Raw genomic sequence first — 9,297 nt, 5'->3', positions numbered from 1 at the left:
ATATATATATATATATATATATATATATATATACTTATAACTGATTCACCTTGTTGTTCAGTACAAACACAACATTCTGAAGCAACTATGCACCAATAAAGATTAATTTAAAACAACAGTTTTTGCAAAAACTTTGTGAGACTGGTATTATAAGCACTCCCATTTTACAGATGAGGAAACTGAGACATAGGAAGGTTCACTTAGCAAGCTCTCACAGGTAGGAAGTGGGAAGCTACATAATCTGATCCCAGGCAGTCTAAATCCAGAGCTGGTACACTTAAGTATCTCACTGCTTCCTATCAACATGATATTGCTAAAGTTTTGTGGCTGAAAAATGCTATCATACAAGTAGTTATTCTGACATTGGAGCTATACAACCAAAGGAGAAAAGATGCTGTGTTTTGATTTTGAAAGAACTTAGAGCATCTTTATGGTCTTGGAAACCAACGTGGGAGTGAGGATGGTGGGGACTGAGAGACAGAGGTTTAACGTCACAAATAGCAAGTCCAAAGGTTTAGTTTCACAAACAGCCTAAAGCCTCAAACTTGAAAAATGCACTTGGATGGGCAAAACTGGAAGACTTTGATCATATCAAAATACTGGCAAGCATGTGAGCAAACAGCCCCTCCTACACATTGCTGGTAGCTGTATAAGTTGGTTCAACCATCTTGGAGGGTGATTTGGCAATATCTAGAAAAATATCAAGACTGGATGACTAGTGATTGTGCAAATCCATTTCTAAATATGTCCATGTGTGCCCAAGGAGATGGAAGCAATGTTGTTAAAACTGGAAAAACTGGGACAACCTAAATGTCTACCAATAAGGGGTATGGGTGAAAAAAGAGCTTCAACTCAAGGAACTCTTCCTGCAAGATCTCAGCTTTTTATTTCAAACCCATGGCTTGAGAAATGCTTTCTAGTACTAGGTAACTGTGTATCCTAATGGTTAGAAACATCGGTTCCCAGACTGCCTGCCATGAGTCTTAGTTCCTTCCTTTACTCTTCAGGTAGTCTTCTTGATCTCTTCGTGCCTCAGTCTCCTCATCCATGAAATGGGAGTGATAATAATAGCATAGGACTGCTATGAAGATTTCAAGCATTCATGCAAGTGAAGCTCCTAGAACCGTGTATGTTAATCAAGTGCTTGTTGCATAGCATTGCTGCACAGTCTTAATAAATGTGGGATGAGATGATGGTGATTCGCTGTGGTGTGGATCTGTCTCCTGTGTTCACTGGAAAAGTAAAACAAACAACAAACAATAAAGCTCAGGGAAATGAACTTGATTGGTACGAACCAAGTAGAAGATTGGATCCTTACTTACAAACTGGATAAGATCATCTTGTAGTCTGAAAAATGGGGAGAGAAATGAACTGGTGGCCTCTTATACAGAGGAAAGGGTAATAAAGAAACAGGATCTTTCCATAGGAACCAGATTTTAAGGGATGAGCACAGAGGCACTGGTACTTACTTAGGGGTAAAATATGGTGGCCGTCCATTCACACAGCCATAATGAAACTAACAAAAGCTTACCACCCTGGGGGCAGAGATGGTGTCATGGCCAGCACTTCCATTCTGGCTGCAATGCCAATCTCTTTTGTCATCCTGAAAGTCTGAAACATTGTTCAGGATTTTCCCACAGTGAAAGAAAATGTTTTTATTCCAGTTCCCAGTGAATCTGCTGGATCCAACAGAAATGTTGCTGCTTCTGCCAGCGTCGGTGAACACCAGGAGCCAAAGGTGATCTCTTTCTCAATGACCCGGTGACTTCTCTCAGCAGCAGCCTGGCTTACTGATCCTTGGGGCCCCTGAGAACCCAGCAAGGGGATTTCTAGATATTTAGCAATTATTGCTAAATAAAGAGACAATTTAGTGTCTCTCCTGAAACACATGAGCACTTTGCAGTGAGGAGATGGCATTTGATTTTGCCAGAAATTTGCCCTGGTTTCCTCTTCCATGTTAAATGAAAGATCCTTTGGAATCTTAGAGGACTACCACACCTCTAGTTCCAGCACCGAGGCCTCTGCTCTGTCAGGAAGCAATTTTCATTTCAGTGAAAGATGTAAGAGGCACGTCCCAAACTGCTGAGGAATAATTCTGTGGCATCTGCAGAAATTCCAAAGCAGCCACTGGGCTCTGTTTACCAACACAATTAAACCTCGACCGTTCCCAGTTGCAGTACAAATACAATCTTATCTACTTCACGTCAGCCGATTAAGTCATTGGGGCTGGAGAACGGCAAACAGATATTAATAACCAACCTCTAAGTGAGTCATTTGAGTGGAGTGGAATTTCGTGGAGGGTTCTTAGGATGTAAAGGCGGAAAAGTTCACACCTTCCTGACACCGCTATAAAACACGGCAACATTACAACTTTTCAACCATATCTAAAAGGCCAATTTAGGTTTATTCCCATCCGAGTTTATGGCCATGGTTCAGCAGGTGTAAACCAGTAATAGCTGCAGTCCGGCTCTGGGTGGATGCCAGCACAGATGTGTTCAGTCAAATGACTAATTGAAAACCTCAGACAAAATCAGCAGCCTGGCCATTTTGCTTGCATAATAAAACAGGGCTGATAAAGGCTGCGGAGAAAAAAAATCCACCCATCTCATCAGCAGTGCCATTAACAATCATGAGTAAAGATGAAAACAACGCATGGTTTATTCTGCAAATGAAGGCATAGAACTCGATGGTTTCCCAGGGGCCCATTACCCATTTTAATAATACATCAAGGAGCCTGAGCAAACAGTTTGTCTGTGCAAACCAAACAGAGTAAACTATTTACAGTTACCGCATACAGAGACAACTCCCAGCTCTCGGAATTTAACAAATTTATAAAGGTACATAACATGATAGCTATTAGCAAAATTAAAAGAGAACCATTACAGACTTGCAGTCTGCTGTGCTCACTCACCAGTCAAGAAGGAATGCCAAGACCAACTTCCAATTCACAAGAATTCCACCCCCATCTCTCTCTCTTTTTTTTCCCTCTCCTCCAAGAGAGCAGCCTGACTTGGACTCAAATTATGTGCATGAATAATAAAATACCATCTAATTAAAAACTGTAGTTAAATATGCAAAAATTAATGGTAATGAGGTTTTGCGATGCCTCTGAGTATAAGCACTCTCTGAATTACTCACAAGAGTCCCTTTGCTTGACCTAAACAGGGGATAACAGAGGCGACTTTGAACACGGTGGGTCCTGGCACCCCATGGTGCCCCACGATGTCTCAGCCATGCTCACAATCAGGACAGCGAATGGTCAACCCGGATGGAAGGTGGCCAACCCAGCCAAAGCATTTTTTCCGGTTCTTAGATGTACAAAAGGCTGGGTGGAGGAGGGAGGCAGGGCAGGAGCTTTTTATCTCAAAGTAAGAAGGATCTTCTCACAAAAGGCCGATGGCTAGACAAACAGGTGCCTGGTGATAAGAAACAAGTTGACAGGTCTCTCTGGGGGCTCATTTAAGGGTATTTCCCCACAAGTTGTCCAGAGCCTTCTAACCTTCCCAGTCACCAGTGCAAGATTCCACCCACTGTCTGGATTGTACCACATCCTCTTAGGAGAGCATGCACATGGCAGCACCCTTGCCTGGGACAACAGCGGCTACCAGAAACTTCTCCCTAGAACAACTCACCTTCTTCCCTTGCACTCTTAGGAGCCTTCACTATGTTGCTAGCACAAGCTCCTGGCACATTCTCCTGAGCCCTGTTTCAAGAGGATGCTGGTCTTCTTGTTGGTTTTTTAAATATTAATTTATTCTTTTATTTTTGCGCTGGGTCTTCGTTGCTGCGAGCAGGCTTTCTCTGGTTGTGGAGAGCCCTGGCTACTCTTTGTTGCCGGAAGACTTAAGAAGGCTCAGCCTGCCCACCTTTGCACATCTGCCATGTTAAACACTAGAAATTTTTATCACCATGTTTCCACCATTCAAACTTGGCAGCTGACAGAGCAGGTCAGTTAGAATCTGTGAGATTCTAACCGAAGCCTACGGATCGCAGGCTTCTCATCGTGGTGGTTTCCCTTGTGGAGCACGGGCCCTGGAGCACGCAGCCTTCAGCATCGTGGCGCTCAGGCTCAGGAACTGTGGCTCCCGGGCCCGAGAGCTCTCGGATTCCAGCAGTTGTCATGCATGGGCTTTGGTTACTCCGTGGCACGTGGGATCTTCCTGGACCAGAGATTGAATTCATGTCTTCTGCACTTGCAGGTGGACTCTTACCCACTGTACCACCAGGGAAGTCCTCCTTGTTGGCTTCTAAGTCCTCTTGGCCCTTCATTATGCTTTGGGGACTGAGTCAGCTTCCTGAGCGCATGCCCTGACATGTGTTTTAGTCACAGGAATCTAATCTCATACATCACCTCTGCTTAGAGCTTCTGAATTTCAACCCCTCCAATCTCCGACTTCCCACTGCTTTGAGGCTGGTGACTCTGCTCGAGGACAGTTGATGAGACACTGAATGCCAGCAACCCTTTAAGAGAAGAATGTGATCTTGGTATGGTAGACGATTTCAGACTCATTCAATATGATTCCTCCATTTGCCTTTTCATCTATTGAAATTGAGTCTGACATGCTGGAAAGTAAGCATTTCATTTGGAGGGATTTCTCATTCAGATGAATCTGATGGAAAACTTGTCTCTCAGCACCTTCTTGAAGACATCTATGTGACCGTGCTTAGGCTAAGGGTTTTTTGTCCAGTCAGTAAGGATCTAAGCTAACTGATATGCTCTTGACTGCCTTCTGCATCAGGTGTGTTCATCAGCTATGCAGGATTGTTGTGATGTTGGCAGAATGGGAATTCTGTTCATTGCGAGCTGACCCAAGCTTCTCAGGTGGCTCAACGGTAAAGAATCCGCCTGCCAATGCAGGAGGTGTAGAAGACACAGGTTTGATCCCTGGGTCAGGAAGATCCCCTGGAGGAGGAAAGGACAACTCATTCCAGTATTCTTGCCTGGGAAATGCCATGGACAGAGGAGCCTGGCAGGCTATAGTCCATGGGGTTGCAAAGAGGCAGACATGACTGAGCACGCTTGCACATGCAACTGACCTGAACCAGTTCTGAGCTTTGTGCTGTAATGTTTGGGGCTTATGAGAAAATGGTAAACTTGATTTATCTTTTCCCTCTTTTGTTTCTTTGTCCTGTTGAAAAAGTCTCGATTTCACCCTTCCTGTCACAGATTCTAGCTGATCTGCTCTGTTGGCTGCCAAGGTTTAGTGGTGGAAACATGGTGGTAAAAATTTCTAGTGTTTAACATGGCAGATGTACAAAGGTGGGCAGGCTGAAACTTCTTGAAATCCTCAGATGAATCACACTTGAGTCTGTTGCTTTGAAAAGGCTTGGTGTCTAAGATGTGTGTTCCTTATTGATCGGTAGATTGATTGCTTTGTGACTTACATCTCACAAATGGGTGGTACTCAAGAATTTGGTTAAGTGTACAACCTCTTTTGTTGCAGTGCAAAAATGCAACTCGCAGAGTCGGACACGACTGAGTGACTGAACTGAACTGAACCGAACAATCTCTAATCTCATTCAAGTTGGATCTTTGCTGCCTGCAAGTTGTTTGACCTTCGGCACGTTCCCTTACCTTTCTGAGCTTCAATTTACTCATTTATAAATAAAGACAATTATAATTTCTCTCTTACAGGGTTCTTGTGTTGATTAAGTGAGAGAGTAGACATAAAGCACTTAGCACAATACTAACCTCATGATCAACTGTCCATGAACAATAGTAGCTATACTATATAACATCAACAGCAGTAACAACAACAAAGAAGAATGACTAGAGCTGACTTTCTTAATTATAAAAAAATAAATAAATAAAAATAAAAAACATTTAAAAAAATCACTTCAATTAGTATAGGGAAAACAGAAATATAAAACTAGGGGTCAAGAATCTTATAGACAAAAGGAGAAAGAGATATACTGGGAATAAGCATAATAAATTATCAAAGCATTTTACTGTTTTGAAGTACAATTACCCAAAGTAACAGTTAAGATACTCATGATGGCTATTAATAGCTTACAAGTATAGGACATTTGCTGTTGTATATAGTAAGAAGCCCAGAGATTTCCAGAGTGCAGTGTTAGCAGTTCCTCAATATCAGGATTGGCTTCCCTGCATATCTCTGGTTTCCCCTCATGGTTCCAAGATGGCTGCCCCAGCTCCAGCTCTTACATCCCCACCAAACCTTGTTCAAAAGAAAGAAGGCTTGAGGGCAGGGCTCTTTATTCATCTCTCATGGAGGAAATCTTTTCCTAACCTTCCCAGCAAGCTTCTCCTTATAACTCATTCATCATACTGGGTCACAAGTTCATCTCTAAGACAATCTCAGAGATTGTCTTAGAGAATGGGATTACTATAGTTGGCAATGACTATTGATGGCTCAACATTGGGCTTCCCTTGTGGCTCAGCTGGTAAAGAATCTGCCTGAAATGTGGGAGACCTGGGTTCAATCCCTGGTTTGGGAAGATCCCCTGGAGAAGGGAAAGGCTATCCACTCCAGTATTCCAGCCTGGAGAATTCCAAGGGCCGTATAGGTCACGGGATCGCAAAGAGTTGGACACAACTGAATGATTTTCACTTTTCATTGATGGCTCATTCACTAGAATTGGGTTTACATTTCCTGAGCACATTACCATTGGAGACACAGAATAATACCAGACTTCTGCAATCAAGAGAAAAAGTGGGGGATGACTGATAAGTAGGCAACCAAGAATGCCTGCCCAACCCTGGAGTGGCAGATATTATTATTATCGTTGGACAGATATGGAAACTGAGGCTCAGATAGGTTAAGTACACTTTTCAAGGCACATGCAACTTATAAATGATAGAACTAGGTGTGGAAGCCAGATCTTTAGGCTCCTGATTTAGTGTTCATTTCATTGTATTCAGCTGTAAGGTGATATGAAATTTAAACTCCGGGCTTACTGGCAGATGGCAAAAGAGCCAAGAAGGACTTGTAGTTCATCTCAGGATCTGATCAAAAGGAGCCATATACGTTTATCTGGAGAGAAACATTTTTCCTGGCATTAAATTCTTGGAGAAATTTATTGCATAGATTCTTACATAACAGACATAATAACATAATGGGTAATGTAAAAATGATAACTGGCAAATGCTCTACCATTATGAAAAAGAGCAGTGGTGTTTAACATTTTGTTTTCTTTTAAGATATGTATGAAATCATGCTTTCATGGGTGGATTCAGGTTTTGACTAGTAATCTTAAAAAAATTGGCAGAGAATTTAGTCTCTATAGTAATGGAACAGATCAAGACTAATAATAGTACACTGGGAACAATTACTCAGTACATTTTTTTGGCAATGATAACCTGGAATTTGGGTTATGTGCAATTCCTGATATACGATAACCACATCCTTTCCTCTCTTGCTCAAAAAGGCAAATGAGTCAGTGAGACTGTTCTATGGATTACTATGAACCGACTTTTATTTATATATGAAGGAGTCAATCACTTGGAAGATTTCATCAGCTATTATTAGTTTAACTGTTATGCCTTATTGCACATACTGCAATCGCAAAGCAGACACAAAGCCCCCGATTCCAACTTAATATTCAGAAGAACAGTAAGCAAATTCACCTCTATAAGGAGGTGCTTAATTAAAGAGAAAACTCTGACATTTCCTAATGTTTGCCAAGTCATTGTTCTTTAAAATTACCTTAAATAAATTTGCACACTGTCTCACTAGCTGGAACTTATTCTACTGGAGAAGGAAAGTGGTTCACTTTCTCTCTGGCTAATGTTCAAAAGAGCTCTGTAATTGCCTGCAGTTATTACCACTGACCCACTTCTCCCTGGTAGCTCAGCTGGTAAAGAATCTGCCTGCAATGCGGAAGACCTGGGTTTGATTCCTGGGTCAGGAAGATCCCCTGGAGAAGAGAACAGCCATCCACTCCAGTATCCTAGCCTGAAGAATTCCACGGACTCTATAGTCCATGGGGTCACAAAGAGTTTTACCTCTTCAAATCCATTCAACCTTCTACTCACCCATTCAGAGAGAGGTTGGCCTGTGCGCAAGGAGTACCCAGAGAAGCCAGCGCCCCCTACAGTCACCACTGAGATGCCGTTGTTTGGCCAGCTCTCTTCATTGCCTGGAAGAGCCTCTCACCTCCAGGTGCAATGTGGGTCGGTGGTTTAGTCTATCAGTGATCACAGACTTAACCTTATTTTAGAGAATATGCTTCTATATTTGTTCTTGAGAGAGAGAGGAAATAAAGCCCTTTCTGCATTGGAAATGGCATCCTCTGCAGTAAAGTGTTTGTCAGTCTGGTGATGGAAGCACAGAGTAATGGTTTTAATTTCTGGTTTTTAAAATAATGTCTATTTTATTTCTGGTTGAAAGATGTTGTTTATAAGCAAGTTAAGAGAGATGTCTTATCGATTAAGGGGAGCCCCTTAGGCTGAGAAATTAGAATTTTCATAAAAGTATACCAGAACATGAGAGAATAGATTGATTACAAAGGGGGAAGATACAAGGAACTTTATCCAACTGTCTTATAATTATTTATTGAGCACTGACTGTGTACTTGGTACTCAGTTCAGTCTTGTAGGAGACATGGAGTGGAGTAAGATCTAGCACTTAGCACTTGCCCTGACGCAGGCCAGGTGAGAAGCCATGCCCCACCCAAAGGGGTGGACAGTACTCAACTTCCATGATGATATTCAGATGATGAAGTCTGGCCCACTGTACCTAGATCATCCTACTTCATAAGACTAATTGGAAATCAAAAATGTTATGTCAACTCTCTACCTTTCACTACTAACTTTCTTTAAAAAAAATAAACACTGTGAAGGAAAAAAGACATGTCAGTTTGCTGTTTTCCCTGAATTGCTTTGTTTGTTTGGCAGCCTAAGAAGTCATCTCTTAATGGTATTCATTTTCTGTCCATTTTGTCTTGTGAAAAAATTAATTACACTATGTCAGACAAAAACACCTTTGGGTCTTTAAGTACTTTTTTTCCCCGTCTCTTTTTTAAGATGAAAGTATTTCTGCCTAATTGACCAGCATCTGCCATTGTGAGATGGTGGCTCTCATGAGAGATGTTGAGAGGTGGTGTGAGGGCTGTCAGCACATTTCAACTTGATTTTGGCCACTGTTTAAAAATGACTTTTTTTCCCATCACATAAGAGTGAGCCTAGTGGCTGAAACCTGATGACAGAGAAGGATGAGAGAATAGAAGTAAGAGACAGGGTGAGAGAAAGTAGGATTATTGAAGGGCTGGGAATGTACAAAACATTGAGACTGAAATAGCAAACTCACTTCTTTTTTATTCATGCACTTATTTAAT

The sequence above is a fragment of the Bison bison genome, unplaced genomic scaffold (genome assembly GCF_000754665.1).
Source record: "Bison bison bison isolate TAMUID 2011002044 unplaced genomic scaffold, Bison_UMD1.0 scf7180017864473, whole genome shotgun sequence".
Classification (NCBI taxonomy): Eukaryota; Metazoa; Chordata; class Mammalia; order Artiodactyla; family Bovidae; genus Bison; species Bison bison.
The sequence above is the reverse complement of the archived record's forward strand: the minus strand, read 5'-3'. Positions refer to the sequence as shown.